The sequence below is a fragment of the Octopus bimaculoides genome, chromosome 10, assembly GCF_001194135.2.
Source record: "Octopus bimaculoides isolate UCB-OBI-ISO-001 chromosome 10, ASM119413v2, whole genome shotgun sequence".
Classification (NCBI taxonomy): Eukaryota; Metazoa; Mollusca; class Cephalopoda; order Octopoda; family Octopodidae; genus Octopus; species Octopus bimaculoides.
Window position 1 is genome coordinate 40,694,337 of NC_068990.1, and position 18,336 is coordinate 40,712,672.

Here is an 18,336-nt window from a genome sequence, read left to right on the forward strand (position 1 = left end):
TGGTAGATGGAAACTGAAAGAAGCCCGTCGTATATATGGATATATATGTGTGTGTGTGTGTGTGTGTGCATATATGTTTTGTGTATCTGTGTTTGTCCCCCAACATCGCTTGACAACCGATGCTGGTGTATTTACGTCCCCGTAACTTAGCGGTTCGGAAAAAGAGACCGATAGAATAAGTACTAGGCTTACAAAGAATAAGACCTGGGGTCGGCTTGCTCGACTAATGGCGGTGCTCCAGCATGGCCGCAGTCAAATGACTGAAACAAGTAAAAGAATAAAAGAGTTTCTGAACAAATGGGACACACTGATTTCTCATTCCTTAGCACAAAAAAATAATCTACCGTCTACTTATCTTGAAACACACGACCTTCATCTATTAACTTTCTTTTCTTCGACATATTTGGGATTTGGATATTCCAAAGGTTGGATTTTCAACTGTGCGGAATAGAAGATAAGTCTTTCAGAACAATTTCAAATTGAAAATAAAATTTGAGAGTAAGGAACAATCTGAATGTGAACAGGATCTACTAAATTTCAGCCAAAATGAAGAATTCAAAAATCAATCAGTAGTTTGGAAAATTTAAAAGTAATGATATCTAGTAGCATCCAAAAAAAAAAAAAAAAAAAAAAATTCACTTGAATAAGAAAATTAATCTAAATTAAATTTTTCTAATAAAGAAAATCAGCATCTTTCCAAACAAAATAAAATAAATAAAATTTTGAAGTTTGTAGATCAAAATACTAATCATGAGAAACTGAAAAAATATGTAGGAAAGATAGCTCTTAAAAAAAATTTTAATCTACCCACATACTTACTTTAAGAAAAATATTTTGAATAGGGAAAATAAAAACTTAATTCTTATTCTTTAAATTTTAAATAAACAAATTAAAGTTCAAAGAAAATCATACTTGAAATTATATTTTTTCAGCGTAATCAAAAAAATTCTTTGGGAAGAAGCCCAAATTTATTAGAAATAAAGAAAAATTTATTTGTTACCAAACAATAATAAGTACTGCAAAATTGGAAAAGAAAAGTAAAAATATTGAAAGCTATCGAATCAACATGAATTTGAAGCAAATTCCCGAAATTTGATCTCGATCAAATACTCCATTTGAGAAAAAATAGACCAATGGTAAATATTCTCCTAAATAGTTTCAAGATTTTGCAGTTAAAATCCAAATAAAATCAAAAGCTGAAGCTCTTAAAAGAAGCTTAAACAGGTTAAAATTCTATTTTTCTTTATCAAAATTCAAGAGAAAAATTAAACACTACTAATGAAAGAGACAATCATAAAAACTTTCTTCGAAACAGCTAAAAAAATGAAATAGTTTTGGCGATTGATATTGGCAAACTTTTAAGAAATATCAAATAGAAATTGTAATGAAAGCTAAAATCTGAAACTGGATTAAGAATGTTAAGAATTCAACAAAGTGAGAATCAACTGATAACAAAAAACAAAGAAGAAAAAAAAATTACTGCTACTATTCCTCTTCGAACCATTGATTGTTGTGATATTAAAATACGATAAAAATAAAGTAAAATGGGGGACAAACACATATGGACTCACAAGATGCACTGGAGTAAAAGTGTTGCTTGTTGCTTGCACTAGAAATTTGGGAGAGAGGCAGAGGCGAGAAAAATATTTATAATGTCATACTGAGAGAGAGAGAGAGAGAGAGAGAGAGAGAGAGAGAGAGAGAGAGAGAGAGAAAGAGTGATGCTTTAAAACAGAGAGAGTATAGCGTTTGCACTGTACAGTGAGAGAGAGAGAAAGAAGGAGAGATGAAATTAAATGCAAAATTAAAGCGCATGTTTAAGAGGTGAGAGACGATTGGAAAATTTGAGAAAAAGTTTTCGCTTGTAAAAAAGTAGTAACCTAGAAGCTCGTCGAGGGCCGCAGAACTTCATGTCAAGGGCTGCGTGCGGCCTGCGGGCCGCAGGGTGCCCATGTATGGTCCATATCTTTGCTTACAGTTCTCAGTGCACCAATTATTATAGGCACAACTTTTACACTTTTCATATTCAAAAGTCTTGCAATAAGGGATTGTATCTTTCTTTTTTCGTCTTCTTTCTAAACGACCCTGGGATCAATCGGACATGATGGATCAATTAATAAGCAACTTCGCTTTTCCTTGACTATTATTGGTTCATTGTTTTCTAGCTTCTTGTACGTTTGAATAAGTCCCACAAAATCTTATAATTCTCCGACTCCAGCAGTTTCGACCCGATGTTAATTCTGTCTCCAACTTCAAATCCACATTTCTGACAAAGCTTCTGGTGTAAAACCTTTACAACTTGGTCATGCCTTTATTTCGCATATTTCTCCCGTGCCAACTTTGGACATTCTGTAACAATGTGTGCCACTGTCTTGTTCCAAGTTCCACAGACTATTTTTTTCTGACACATCTTTCCCATATGCACTTTTCTCTAAAGTTGTTTGTTTTTATCGCTTTATCCTGGGCTGCTACAATTAGGCTCTCTGTTTCTTTTTTTTTTTTAATTGCCCTTTTCTTTTAGTTAAGCCTAGGATTTTGTTCCACAAATATCTTGAGCGGTTCTTCAAAATTGACCGTGCATAAGTTTCTCTGAATTTCATTCTTGTCCTTTTCTCCTATTTCACATTTGATCACCTGTTACTTATTCACTGTCTTTAGTAGTTTCTCTGTGCTGTTCTGTAAATGTTCTAGTAGGCTTTTTCTTTTCATCTGTACACACTCTTCCACAGCAATTAAACATCTTCCATCCTGTTCTCTCTTCAGGTACAGCTTTCGGATGGTGGGCTCTATATATTGTCAACAGCTTCTAGTCTTTCTGTCAAGTTACTGTATGTCGTTTTGGTCCAGTCTACAATTCCAACTATATATCTAATTAGGGGTGATGCTCGCACATTTATTGCTTCAATAACATTTTTTGAATTCAGTTCTGACTGCAATCATTTTCTCCTCCTCCTCCTCCTCTATACGCTATATATGGCCTATTGACCTTAATTTCTCTACCTGTGTGCATTGGCACATCCCATAGTATGGCTACTTGCTTTCTCATTTTTTTGTGACCGTTTCTGGCGTGTGCCTATACCATCTTTTTTTGTTGTTGTTATTCCATAGTGTTGGGATAGCTTCCCGTTTATATAGATTCCAACTCTGTCGTGAATATATTCCTTCTTAGCCAGGGCTGGGTAACCAGAGACAATATGATTTCTTGTTTCTTGTCTATCTCCGCATATTCTGTAGTTATATGTATTTCTTTGCATTACATGTTTTTGATAATTTCTGGTGGGGAAGGCTTTGGGCTTGTGCTGCAATTAAAAATCCTTCAGTCTCTGCTTTGAGTCCTGAGTTGCTCTGCCATTGCTGGGATTTTGCTTTGTCTATCTCTTTTAGTTTAGTTTAGTTTAGCCCAGTATTTGCCATGAAGGGACTTTTCTTGTCATCGTTTTATCATGATCCGTTGCTGTTCCAGTTTTGGATTGGATTTGAGTTGTTTTACAGCTTTTGTTGTTTCTTCTTTTTATTCTTAGTTGTTTTATTACGACTTCTTTTTTGTATTTGTCAGCTTCCTTAAAGACTGAAAGCTGTTTATTGTTTTGTTCGTGATTCGTGGCTATTTGTATTAGTTTTCTTTGCTTCTGAAGTAGGCATTTCTGTAGTTCTATGGTGGTTATTTTGTAATAGTTTTCTTACTGTATAAGGCCTCTACCACCTTCGATACGTTGTATATGTATAACCTTTCTATGTCAGATTTTGGGTGGTGCATCCAATATTCTGTCATTATTTTTCTTGTTTTCCTGTCTATTTTGATTAGTTCATTTAGAGTCGAGTTAAGAATATTGTAGCTGTAACTTATAACTGGAACGACTAAATTGTTAATACCTATTATCTTGTTTTTCGCATTGAACTCTGTTTTCAGTACTAATCTAACTCGTCTATAGTATTCTTTTCTGATATTCTCTTTCATTTGTGTGTGTTGTATCTAGTTCATTGATTCCTAAGTATTTGTATGTCTGGCTTTAGTCTAATTCTCTTCATTTGCTTTATCTAGTGTGATGTTGCTACTCTTAACTAGTTTTCCTCTTTTCAAGGTTGCTTTGGCGTATTTTTCTAATCCAAATTTCATGTTTATTTTTTGGTAAATCCATGTACTGTTTGTAGTAATGTTTCCAACTATTTATCATTTGTAGATCTTCCATATATAAGAGGTGATTGATTGTTTTGCTGTAACAGTTGTATCCACATCCAGTTCTGTTTAGCATGTCAGATAAAGGTGTCAGTGCCAAACAGAAAGGGAGTGGAGAGAGTGTGTCTCCCTGGAATATTCCTCTTCTAATGGGGATGGCTTTGCTTTTTATGAGTCCCTCTTTTTACTGGAGCTGTAGCACTGTCTGCCGTTTATTCATGGAATGTTTTATATATTTTATGATTATTGTTGCTACCTCGTTCATGGCTAGTGTTTCTAAGATCCATGTGTGAATTATTATTATTATTATTATTATTATTATTATTATTATTATTATTATTATTATTATCATTATCATTATTATTATTATTATTATTATTATTATTATAATTATTATTATTATTATTATTATTGTTATTATTATTATTATTATTATTATTATTATTATTATTATTATTATTATTATTATTGTTATTATTATTATTATTATTATTATTATTATTATTATTATTATTATTATTATTATATGTGACATTTAAGACTAAATTCGAATGAAATTGAATAAGACATGAGAAATTAAATGGGATGAAATGAAATTAGATTCAGTTTCATTAAGTTAGAGAAAAAAGAAAAAAGAATTAAGCTGGATTCAGTCCAATTTAATTCCACCGCAAGTAAATCAGAGTAGATCAGAAAAAATTGGATGATATTAAAAATGAACGGAGGTTGCACTAGCTTCTTCAAATTGCTTTTCTACTGTTGAGGCTAAAAAGACTCTTTCTTCCGGAGACAAGAAGAGAACAGTGGAAATGAGTTTCTGCTTAATTATTGTCACAAGTACAGCAGTTGTCTTAGTTTGATTCTAGCGACGCAGTCGACTTAGACCTATACGCAAAAGTATAGAGAAAATATAATTCGCATAATTGCAGCTAAAATGAGATAATGAAACATTGCAGGGAGGCCAGTGAAATGTATCTAACTTATATTTGTTCTGTCCAGTGTCTTTAAATATTAACATTGCAAAAAGGGGGAAACTGTTCTCCTCCAGCACATGCTTCTATAGTACTCGTAATTCTCGTTTGTTTATATTTTAGTGTTAGTGTAAGTTTCTTTACCCTTCCTTTCACTAGAAGTTAAGGTAAGATGAGTTTTTTCTAACTTTTAATTCCTCCAAAAATAACTATCTCAATGAGAATTCTTAAAAGTTAAATATTTCAGTTTTTGAATTCTTAAAAGTCAAACATTTCAATTTTGTTTATCACACAGTTACATCACTTTACCTTTTTGCTATTTTCGTAAGCATCACAAGTTCTCACCTTCTTTGTTGCAAATTTTCTTTTTGTTTTCCACTGCTAATCTTTTAAATTTGGGTGGTGCATCCAATATTCTGTCATTATTTTTCTTGTTTTCCTGTCTATTTTGATTAGTTCATTTAGAGTCGAGTTAAGAATATTGTAGATGTAACTTATAACTGGAACGACTAAATTGTTAATACCTATTATCTTGTTTATCAGTCTCTTATTTTGTACGATGTCTCTACCTCGTATTTTCGTAAACACTCCCGCTCTATCTCCCCTTCTTCTCTTTTTTTTTTAGTAAACCGCTATGTTTTCAAACGTTACACTTATCAAATCTTTTAGTTACTAACTAATATTTCTTACCTTTTTACATTACGAAATATCAGCAAATGGACACCAACAGCCGTAAATTTGTATTGATCCAGATTGAGGCTAACAAAATGTAAAAGATGCGTCGAAATTGGCAGACCGAGAGACTTTGTCTCTGTCTTCAAACGCGGAACATGGCTGAAGGATCACTGCCGAACGACCTAACAGCTTCGGCCCTAAAAAGCTACAGTTTCCATAGGTCCATGGCAAAATCTGAACGGGAAAAGCACGAGTTCTTACACTCCTATGCTCTTGTCAAGTCACATCTCGATCTCCTAGGCAGCATCATGAAAGAAATAGACGAAGAGGTCAGTAAAGAACCCACATTTTTTGAAACTCATGAAAATGAAACTGATGACACCAAAAACGCCACTACAACACCACTCGTCTTAAAAACAACAGTACCGAACCTAACAATGGCTATAATGATAACAGTCAAAATTATAAAGAAAGAATTCAAAATAACTTTTAAAATATATGGAGGAAATTATCCTACAAGGACAGATTTTTCTATTTATTTTTCTTCTTAGTATTACTATTATATAATTTCATTTCGTTAAATAGTATGATTACTATTATTTTTTCGTTTCAGATGATTTGAAAAGTTAAAGAATTTAAATATTTACAATAAATAGCAAGAAATAGGATCGGACCTTATAATCTGCATATGCAAAAAAAAAAAAAAAAAATCCATTCTCTCTCCTTAGTACATTTGGACGTAGTTTAAAAGACAATTCTAAATGATATGGGGCACCTTTCGATGTTTGATGAAAAGTGTATCCAGCGAGCGAAGTTGAATATTCAAGCTTTTCATTAGAAAATGGTTGGCAATGAACATGTTCAGTATAAAATTTAGAAATGTAATATGTAACGATACATTATGTACAACATTTTATGCGAAGAATATCCTTTTAATGGGTAATTATCAATTAGTCTACTATGACATTGAAACTTATTTGAATTGTTTCCTAAATTAGTGTTAAATATCTTAATAGTACTAAAACTCAAGAGATGTTTGTGTGTACTCGAAATATCTCAGAAATAGTATATTTTATGTTAATGTTTTTGGTATATTTATTTTCATAATTACCTTCGGCAGTGCAGAACAAATTTTTGTGATATTTGGACCGCTATTTATTAATGAAAACGATTAAACACAATTTTTGTCTGTTATTTCTTGACAAAGAAAAACATGGCTTCCGTGACGTCAACACTCATATAGAGTACACACAAATATAATGAATATCATGGCGTGTCAATCAACACAAACACACGTCCGCTTTCTGTGACATATACACACACATATCTTCAGGCTCCCAAAGAGAAAAAAAAAAGCGTCGACATTTTGACGTACACAATATTTCAATCATTTAGAAATATTTTTAACTGAATGTTATTTCAAAAATGTAAGTTGTTTGTACAGTAAATATTTGTTTTGGCTTTCTTTAAACAGACAATATTTTAATTTATTTTAAAATTATTTTCAAGTGAATGACGATTTTTCCGCTTTGACTCTCAGAACTGTCGTCCGGAGTTCGTTAATCTCCGTAAAATTTTTTATTTATTCACTTTTGTTTTAAGGTGAAAGAGAGGAAAGAGTGAAAGGTATATGTACGTGTATATGAAATGGACGTGTGTGGGTGAAAGAGAGAGAAAGAGAGGGAGAGAGAGAATGAGAAAGGGAGGGAGCGAGAGAAAGAGAGGGAGAAAGAGAAAAGAGAGTGAGGGAGAGAAAGAGAAAGATATAGTGAGTGAAGGGGTGTGTTGTCATGTATACGTACATACATCAATACATCTGCGTACATCTTTTTTGTATGTACGTGTGCATGTGTGTGTGTGTGAGAAAGAGAAAGAGAGAGAGAGAGTTAGTGAACGTGTGTGCTCTCATGTATGTGTAAGCAGCACACACACACACTCTCTCTCTCTCTCTCTCTCTCTCTCTCTCTCTCTCTCTCACACGTCCATTTCGTGTACACGTTCATACATCTTCTACTTTAAAGCATAAGTAAATAAATAAAAAATGTTTTAAAGAAATTAACGAACAAAACCAGCTGATCCGGATGACAGTTCTGAGAGTCAAAGCAACAGTTTTGAGAGTCAAAGTGACAATTCTGAGAGTCAAAGCGAAAGATCGCCCCAAGGGAATATCATTATAAAACATTTTTGGAGTGCATTCAACGTATTTCAGCTCCAAAGATTTGGCTGCTATTTCTAGCACGCCCTGCTACCACGTAGCAGCTATTTGTGATAAAGGACATGAAATATCTGTTACGTGGTAGCAGGGCGTGCAAGAAATAGTAGCCAAATCACTCCTTTTCTAGGGAAAGGAGCCGTTTACGCGTGGTTTCGATATTACATTTGTTGCAAGCATGCGAAATAACCTGGAAAAAAACTCACGAAGAAAATCTCCATTACTGGGGAACTTAGACTTTCCAGGTGACCCAACGGGTCACGGGTAGTCTAGTAAACTGCTAAACATCTTTATTCATCATGGTCATCACGATCGTCATCACTGTCGTCGTCGTCATTATAAAGAGTAGTTGTAGTAGTAGTAGTAGTTGTAGTAGTAGTAGTAGTAGCAGCAGCAGCAACTGTTGCATAGAGGCTGACGCTGTAACAGCGCTGTCTCTACCATTTGCTGCTGATTCCCTAGTTCTGGCGAATGACACCTTTGCATCACTCAGGCGGCAACTTTCCAGCCCATGGATCTTTTTGTGTAGTCGTTTCTGGTGAGGGTTTATGAGCTCGGGGTGCAAATCCTACCTCATCCTCTTACAAGTGTTATTAGCATCAGATTCCTCCAAGGTCGACTTCGCCTTTCATCCTTTCTGGGTCGATAAAAGAAGTACCAGTTTAACACTGAGATCGATGTGATCGACGTCACCCCCACTCCCGAAATTGCAGACTTTGTGCCAAAATTTGAAACCAATTTTATTATTGTCAGCAACAATATTTTCATTATTTATCTTACGGCGATTAGATGTCACTATAATAGACGCGAAGTGAGATGTAGTAGAGTATGATAATTTGACATTTAACATTAAAAATTTGATAGCGTTTAAGCTGAGGTGGAAAATTATTCGTTGGGAAATAGAAAATATTCTCGACACAGATGTTTTTACTTACAAGCAAAAAGGAATATCATACCATATAGTATTTATTTTCCTGTTTTCCCTAATACGAATCATTGATAGCGTATTAATAGTTGAAATGTGGAGGCGCAATGGCCCAGTGGTTAGGGCAGCGGACTCGCGGTTTCGATTCCCAGATCGGGCGTTGTGAGTGTTTATTGAGCGAAAACACCTAAAGCTCCACGAGGCTCCGGCAGGGGATGGTAGCGAACCCTGCTGTACTCTTTCACCACAACTTTTTCTCACTCTTACTTTCTGTTGTGCCTGTAATTCAAAGAGTCAGCCTTGTCACACTGTGTCATGCTGAATCTCCCCGAGAACTACGTTAAGGGTACACGTGTCTGTGGAGTGGTCAGCCACTTGCACGTTAATTTCACGAGCTGGTTGTTCCGTTGATCGGATCAACTGGAACCCTCGACGTCGTAAGCGACGGAGTGCCAACAACAACAATTAGTTGAAATACGAAAAGCATTTTAATTTTTTTAGATGGTAAATTATTATTATTAAAAGTTCTATCAACGATATTAGATTGAGACGTCTTAGGCTTAATTTTCTTATTAATTGATTTGTAAATAATATTGTACACGCTGTCATTTATGGTTTTATCTACTTCGAGTCCTACTGTAAAAAAATATTTTACTTCATATTTTTTGGAATTTTATAATTTTTATTAGGCAAATATCTTAAACATCTCGTTCGTAAGAAGACAACTTTTTAAACGGAAGGAGAAAATTCAAAGTGTTGCTTTGATATGAAGAATATGTGAGTCTAAGACGACAGACAACCTTCACCATTTTCTATCGTAGGTATTTTTTAAACAAATATTCTACTCGCTATTATTTAAAGCTTTTTCTAAACCGAGATCCACCGTATATAATATAAATAATATGCCTCAATTATATCTTAATTATGAAATTCAGTAGATAACGTCTGCATGAAAGCCACAGAAAATGCTCTAGAGCAAAACAATAAACATTTTTGAAATGCCATTGTGATCTTAAGTTTTCTTGTCTTCTAAATATTTTTCTTTGAACTTTCGTTTTAGCCTATGCAAATTCATTTCTGTCATGGCTATAGTATTGAAGCAATAATACATGGGAGTTTAACATGTAAAAATGTTGAATTCCGTGACTATATATTTTTTTCAGTGCTTGGTTTTCAAAGTAAACGCACCGCACTCTTGTCTCTCCTGTATGTGCTGGCTTTTACCCTCTGCTTCAGAAGTTGGAACAGTTAAAGTGCATCCCTTTCGAAATGGAACCCAAGAGGACGCATTTGCATACGCGAACAACGTTATTGTTATGTCAGATGCCAAAGAAATGGAAGTGGTCATCACCATTGATAAGGAATACGAGACGGTGAAAGAAAAAAATATGTGGACAAGTCAGTAGGCTTGCAGCTGGGCAGCTGGAGAAGTAGGTCTACGGCATCAAACGGTGTTCATGGGACGCTGGACCGACAAACAAGTTAACCTGTTCGGTGTCTGGTTTGGTCTTAATGTCCATATGGACGGGAATTAGGAAGTGGTGACTGACAGAGCAGCCAGTCTTACTTATAGATTGGCATAAAAGCAGCTGTAACTGAAAGGTCGACAGAAGTAGCGAATGCTTACATCACTTCTGTTACTGTTTACTGTTTTGTCATCCTTTCTGTTTCAATTATTTTCTGGTCAGGTAAGAGCGTTTGTTATTCAGTTTTGTTGTGGAAGGAACGCTTTCTACAGGATAGGCAGTTCATCTGTTGTTCGTATTCTCTGCTTTGGAGTTTGGTTATGCGTAGGCTGCGGATGAGCAGATACGCACTGAGAATGCACCACCTGCAGAGATTCCAAGACCTTTTGTGGAATATGTCTTTCCACAATTTGTCTCCTCCATGGGTAAGCAAAAGCCAAGACTGGGTGCCTAATATCTAGAAGGTCCTCCTATAGTAGAGCAACAATTTCGGTTGATATTCCACCTTAATAGTTCTGTAGAGAATTATTAGCAGGCAAATGTGACAACGTTCTTGGGTGTCTAAAATTTAAAAATAATAAAATTAAAATTAAAGTATTAAATGAATTTTTAAAAATATATTAAAAACTTATAATTAAATAAAATATATTATTAACTTTTCATGCATATTTTAAAAAATTCTTTTAATTACTTTAATCTTAATTTTATAAGTTTTAAATTTTAGTTTAGATTTTAATCCTTAATCTGTCTAATGGTTTAATTTTTTAATTTCTTTTAATTTAATTTAAAATTACATTCGGCCTTCAGTTTTATTTGGTTTCAAATAACTCTACTTGATTTGATTTTATTTTCTCTATATTTTATATCCAAGCTCACCAAAGCTTTCTGAACCTTCTCATAATAACATAGTTACTGCTGATCTTGCATTTAATTTCCAATACAATTCTTCCACTATGCCTGATAGTAAAAATGACCAAATTTTAAAGATTCAAGTTGACCATGTGCGTAAGTGGCCTATATCAAATTTCAGCACAATATTTGGAGTGTCTGACATGAAAACAATGCAAATATTTTCGTGTGTGATGACCCAATTGCAAACAGTAATGTTTTTATGACTGTCCTTTCCTTAATTTCGGCCATCTTCTGCACCCTTTTTCTATCGAATGTCTCCCCTCCTTTATTCTTTCTATTACTTCCTCTCTACCATTCTCTCCTTCTCTTCACTTTAGTCCTTCTCGTCCAAGTTATCCTTTTTGTTCCCCTTTTCTTATTTAACTATCTTCCCCTTACTTTATACTAATTCTCATTGCCTCCCAATTTTCTGTTGTCAATTCAGTTTACTTTAAATTTTTTACACTTTTATAATTTAGTTTATTATATAATTATAAATTCTTTATTTTTTTCATTAGAAAATTTACATGTGAGCGCGAGTGTGTTTGAATTAATATTTTTTATTATTTGCACTATTTAGTAACATTAATAATGCAAAAAATTATTTTTTGTATCTTTTTAATTTTATCATCTAAGATAAAAACTATTTGCAATTTTTCTAAATTCACTTGATGTAGATGTTTGTATGAAATTTTCCTATACAATCTATAAAAATATATATATTTTTTATTAAGTAATCTAAGGTTTAAGATGAAATACCTCTTAGGTACTTTTTCATCCTTTTCTTTTAAACTCAATTAATTTCACTTTTCCTTTTTTATTTTAATTTTATTTTTTGTACTAAATGAATTAATAAAAAAATTAAAAATTAAAATTTTAGCAGTAATATTTTAAGCTCTAATTTTAATGAGTTGTTTTTGTCCGCTACTTATCCAGGTTTAATTCTTAAGAATATTGTTATTATGTGTCCGCATTTTTTATTGGATAGTCCAGTGTTTTTACAGACATTGCAGTAATTGTAAAATTTTAGTTAAAAATATATAAAATTACAATTTTTTATAGTCATTTTGAATTCAAAAATTTTCAAGAAAATTCAAACAATATTTTGCTTTTTTTCATTTGACTAATTCTCATTTAGAAATTAAATTAAAAATGGATGATAATCATTGCAACTTTGCCTTTTCTAGACATAAAGTATGTACTGTAATTTCGGTACTGTTCAGAGACAACGTTACAAATGAATATATTTAAAGAATCTTTAAAATAATGAAAAAAAAAAAATTTTAAATGAGGATACAAATTTAGTAAAACGACTTTACTTTAAATAAATTAAATTAAATTAAATTAATATTGAAAAGAATATAATTACAAGTAGCATTTGCCTTTTCTGAACAGCCTTACTACAGACTTCAGTACTGTTCATAGAGACAAAGCCACAAATAATCATATTCTATTTACTATAAAAATATTTCATATAAGAGTAGTGTCTCTTTAATATCATGCAAAAATTGATAAACATTTGTGAATTAGAATTAAATTTTTTTTTCTAATGGATAAAATTTTACGAAATCTTTGCTAATTGTAACATTTTTCTTTCTTATTAGTATCAATATAAAAATTCTTAATCAAAATTTTAAAAATGGTGTGGATTCAAAGTGTCGATGTCGGGCATACTACTCGTTAGTCAACCAGTTTTGTCTATACATTTTTTCTCTCAACTTTTGTTCTATTGCACCAAATTTTAAGTATTTTATATCTAAATGTAGCTTATGAGTAGTCAAACATAATTCAAAAACTAAATTTGATTTCGATTAAAACTGAATTAGTGAGACTGCTTGGAAGACGCCGACTGCGAAAAAAAGCTGGAGTCGAACTCGGGGTTAGTAGCCCGCGTTCTTAACCACTACGTCATATGTCCGTGGGCAATTATGGAGTGAATTTGTAGGGCTTATAAATTAATACCGGTTCCCATATGCTATTCATATCTGCACTCGGTCTGCTTAGGAGGTTGTTGTGTTCAAGCATATGTGCTGCTTCTTTCAGTTTTCGTATTTTCCAGTGGTGTTCTCTGTCTTTATTTTAACTTCATTCCACAGGGGGAGGTGGTCTCCATTTTTCCATACATGATCAGCTATACCCGACTTATCAATATCTCCTCGTGTCACAGCTTTTCGATGTTCCTCTACCCTTATTTTGAGGGGGCGACATGTTTCGCTTTTGTATAACCTACCACAGCTGCATGGGATGGAGAACATGCAGTTTTTGGTCATATTCTATTCTATTTGTGGTTTTACTCGAAGGAGATATTTGCTAAGTGTTGTATTACTCTTGAATACTGTCCTGATGTCATATGGGCCGCATATCTTTTTTATCTTTTCAGAGAGGCCTCTCACATAGGGTGGACAGACTGCAGATAGTTTATTTGGGTTCATCCTCTCTTTTCTTCATAATTGGAGTAGATAGTATGTTTTTGGGGTATTTGTTGCTTAACACATTGTTACTGAGCTTGATCATTTCTTCATAGTGGGTATCACGATCGCTGCTTATATTTTTGCTCGATGTTTTAGGCACTTAGCAATCCCTCTCTTTACACTATGGATGGTGGGAATTGAAGTTGTGGCATCGTCCAGTGAAGGTCGGTTTGCGGTATACGGATGTCCTGAATCCATACTTGGTGCGTGTTATTAATACGTCCAGGAATGCTAGCTGAATATCTTTTTCCTTTCCATTGTGAACTGTATGGATGGCTTTATTGAGTTCACATGATCTAACAGCAATTGGACATCTTCCTGGTAGGACCAGAGTATAAAGGTGTCATCAACATATCGCAGCCATAGGGATAGTGTTAGTGGTGTTGATCCTAAAGCCAAATTCACAAGGTATTCCGTATTATGGCGTAATGGTTAAGAGCGTGGGCTACTAACCCTAAGATTCCGAGTTCGATTCCAGGCAGTGACCTGAATAACAACAACAACAACAACAACAACAACAACAACAACATCGAAAAATACCTTAGGAATGAGAACCCAGATTCGAAACTGGATCACCTCCTCCAGTGCCCCCTCCGTTATTGCAAAACACCTTTTTCTGCCTCTCTGCCTCTCGGTCACACTCTAGCCTTTCATCCTCTGAAACAAGTTCCTTCCTCAAATGCCCTGCCCCTCTCAAAGTTCATTCTCTTGCGAGTTACTTAGTAATCCTGCTAGTATTGGAGCAACGAAAAAGCATCCAGTCCACACTGTGGCGTTTGGAAGGGCATTCAGCTGTAAAAACCATGTCAAAACTAACCTCACTTGTGCTAGTCTTACGTAAAAAGCACTGAGTCCACTCTGCAGAGTGGTTGGTGTTAGGAAAAGCATGCTGCTATAAAAAAAAACCTGCCAAAACAGACACAGTAGCCTGGGATAGTCTTCTACCTGGCTGTCTCCTGTCAACCATCCTATCCATGCATGCATGCATGGAAGATGGACATTAAACAATGATGATAATGATGATGAGGGTAATAGTGAAGATGATGATGTGTATACATATGCACACGCACATACATTCCATAAATCGTAGCACTAATTTCACAATAGCATTTGAGTAGCATAGAAATAACTGGCCCAATGTTGCTGTTTCTATTCAACCAATGTTTAAAGTTCCGCATAAGGCAAGCATTACATATCAACATTATTATCCATGATGAAACCCACAGATAAATCATTAAAATACCTATCAATGATATTTGGTAACACTGTTATTAAGAAGTATTTCTATATAAATTTCCCTACCATGTGGTCATCAGTTAGATAAACCTTTGTAATTTGTTTTACATGTGTAATTTTAAGAAGAGATATTCTTTGCACAATGTCATGAATATCTGTATAATTTACGGCATTTATGTCATTTCTGTTTTGCATTCACTAAAATGGTGCAGAATTCCTAAAGATGAAACAATTATTGGAAAAATATTCACTGGTAAGCTTCAATTATGTACTCAGCATGAATAGCTTTCTAGCTGGGAAATGTTCAAATCATTTACCACAAAATCATCACTTTTATGCATCTGAAACATCTGAACACAGTTAAATCTGTTACAGTGAATGTCTTGAGAGATATGATAGGCCTTGTATGAAAGGGAAGAAACCCTGCTTATAAAGTCTTTTATGTTATCATACACTAATGAGACGTTTTAAATTGAAATTATCGTAATTAAGCACTTAACGAAATATTTATTTCATCAAAGCTGTAGAGAAATATCATGTAAATAGATTTTTACTGTAATATGATATAAAACTGCAACAACAATGAACAAAATACGTAATGTATTCATTCAATAAGAAAACGCAATGGAATATAATGATTTCTGAAATCATTGAATTCACAATGAAAATAAACAATAAAGATATTTTAAAAAGCATTACCGATAACATGGCTTACCAGTTTGAAAGCTGCAAACCTCATGAAAATAATTCCGATTAATATACTGCTTAATGACATCTCAATTAGTAATTAATCCCAGTAAAAGGTAATTACAAATACATAAAAAAAAGTGATATTATAAAATATAGAATATTTAAGATAATATTTTTTCTTTCATGAACACACGGTTACAAACTTGTATGGTGAATCGCAGTTCAGTGAATCGATCTTACTACATTACTGGCACTTATATAGTTCTTGGAATGATAAAAGAGAAACTGCATTCTAGAAGGATATACATTGGAACCAAGAACAAAAACAAAAAATATAACTGTATGGTGCTTTGGCCACTGCTCCACTTCCTTACTAATCCAGCAACCTAGAATTTGCTACTTATGCAAAGAATAGTCGGCGTCGTGTTGCATTGTGTTCCTGCAGGGGTAAAGACTTGTTCCCGCTAAACGGAACCTGTATGACCGAGACCATTATTTATGAAGCCACCGTAAATTCTACGAATGCTAATAATACAGTTTCATGGAAGAAATAGGTGGGTCTCACAGAGGAAAATTTCAAAGCAAGATTCAACAATTACAGCTTAAGCTTCAGACACTGGAATAAACGAAAAACTACCAAATTATCCAGTTGTATATGGTTCTTAAAAGAACAAAGTGTCAGCTACAGGATTTACAATATTTTAAGTAATAACCAGCTGTAATAACTTGCCCTGAACTTTTCTGGCTTTATAATCATAATAATACTTTTTCTCTTGCTCGCATTTTCCATGTAATCCATGTTTTTTTCCAGGCTATGCTATTATGCTAATTAATAATGTGTCAAATATGTCAATTAGTGGTGTCGTTGATAATTTTTTTCTTTACCCCAATGATGCTGGTGACATATATCAAAAGTCTCCTTATAGAATTATATTCATAAAAAAGTTTAAAACTATACTATCACCCTCAAATTTGAGAAGCAAACACTCATAACTTTTTTCTTTTAAAACTTCCTTGCAGATGCTGTGTGTGAGTAAATTGCAGCCTTAAGAATATTCTTTTCTACTCCAGGCACAAGACCCAAAAATTTTGGGGAGGGAGCCAGTCGATTAGATCGACCCCCTGGACGCAACTGGCACTTAACGTATCGACTCCGAAAAGATGAAAAGCAAAGTCAACCTCGGCGGAATTTGAACTCGGAACGTAAAGACAGACGAAATACCGCTAAGCATTTCACCCGGCGCGCTAACGTTTCTGCCAGCTCGCCGCCTTAGTCTTAAGAATATTATTCAATTGCCACCGTAGTTGAATGATTAAATGTTTGAATTCTCATTCTTTTGTCTTTTTTACTGTCTTGTGATATTTCTTTTCCTTCTTCATTTCTTTCAGGCTCATGACAGCATCATAGTGGCCGTTGTCAATTTCGCCACTATATAACACTGAAATCTTCCTTTCTGTAAATGTTCGACTGCAAACGGTGAACAGAGGAAGAATAATTTCACCGTCATTTTTGTGATGAACCTGAATTGCAACATTGTACAATTCACTAATGGTAGCTAATTCAACATTACCGCCGTATGTTCTATCCCTACTCATGTATGCTTGGTATTCCTGCATTGTACTATTACGAATAAAAGCATGGAAATACTTCCAATTATTGCATATGTATCGTACGGACTCTTCTCGGTGAGTTCGGTAATTTCTGTTGTTTTTTTAGCATGAGTGACACAGCTCTGATCATACAGTTACAATCACCCATGACTTTATTAAAGGTGCGAATTAATAAATTAATGTAATTTTTGAATATTTTTCAATAAATTCAGTAAGAGACTTCACCTTCAGTTTAAACTTTAGATGGTTTTGTGAACAGAACTTGACGGAAAATTACAACACCAAAAGGGATAAAATACTAAATGATAGTAATTTCTTTTTTAGAAATCTCTCTTTCTAAATTTGTCATAGATGAATGAATGATTATAATTTTGTAAATAATAAAAACGAAACTAATAAGGTACTTTACCTTCAGTGTTGACTTGAAACGTCATCTTCCTGAAAAGAAAAGTGAATTGACTCTAAGTATTTAGTAGACGATAACTTCTTTATCGTCTGTTCATAAAAGGAATACTTCGGTTATTTCCGGATAATTTCGGTTTAAACATTGTCAAATTCTTGTCAATAGATTTGTGAGTGTGTATGTGATGTGTGTGTGTTACTAACCTGTAATCTGATTTAAACTAACTTTCAGAATTCGTAATTCTCAATACATCTTGCTTTAATTTTTACAATATTCTTTTTCTGTTTTTGTGTTTCCATACTTTGCCATGATTTCCTCATCGATCAAGTTTTTCAACCCCCCCCTCTCTCTCTCTCTCTCTCTCCCTGGTGAAAGATTTAGGGACATCCTAATTGAGAAATCTGACGAGAGGGAGGAGGAACTACATGCTTGTAACGTAGAGGGCAACTGGGAATTCCTACGGGACAACTTGCTGACTGCCACAGACCGAATTTGCGGCTGGTGCAAAGTCCCATCTAGACATAGGGTGAAGTTCATTATTATCTCCATCATGCTCGCCTGTCTTTTGTTAACCCTTGTATACTATGTATATTTCTCTTCCTTACTTT

General features: G+C 33.9%; 1 protein-coding gene across 2 annotated transcripts in view; it reads left to right on the plus strand.

Moving 5' to 3' along the window:
• Positions 1-17,464, plus strand: part of LOC106881299 (uncharacterized) — a 338,650-nt gene extending 321,186 nt beyond the window's left edge. Inside the window, exons 3-4 of one of the 2 annotated variants that reach the window (XR_008265043.1) lie at positions 9,650-9,777; positions 17,104-17,464. The gene's annotated coding sequence lies outside the window, so the exon portion shown is untranslated. The remainder of the gene's footprint in view (positions 1-9,649; positions 9,778-17,103) is intronic. The other variant, XR_008265044.1, reaches the window with a different exon arrangement.
• The last annotated feature ends 872 nt before the right edge of the window (positions 17,465-18,336 follow it).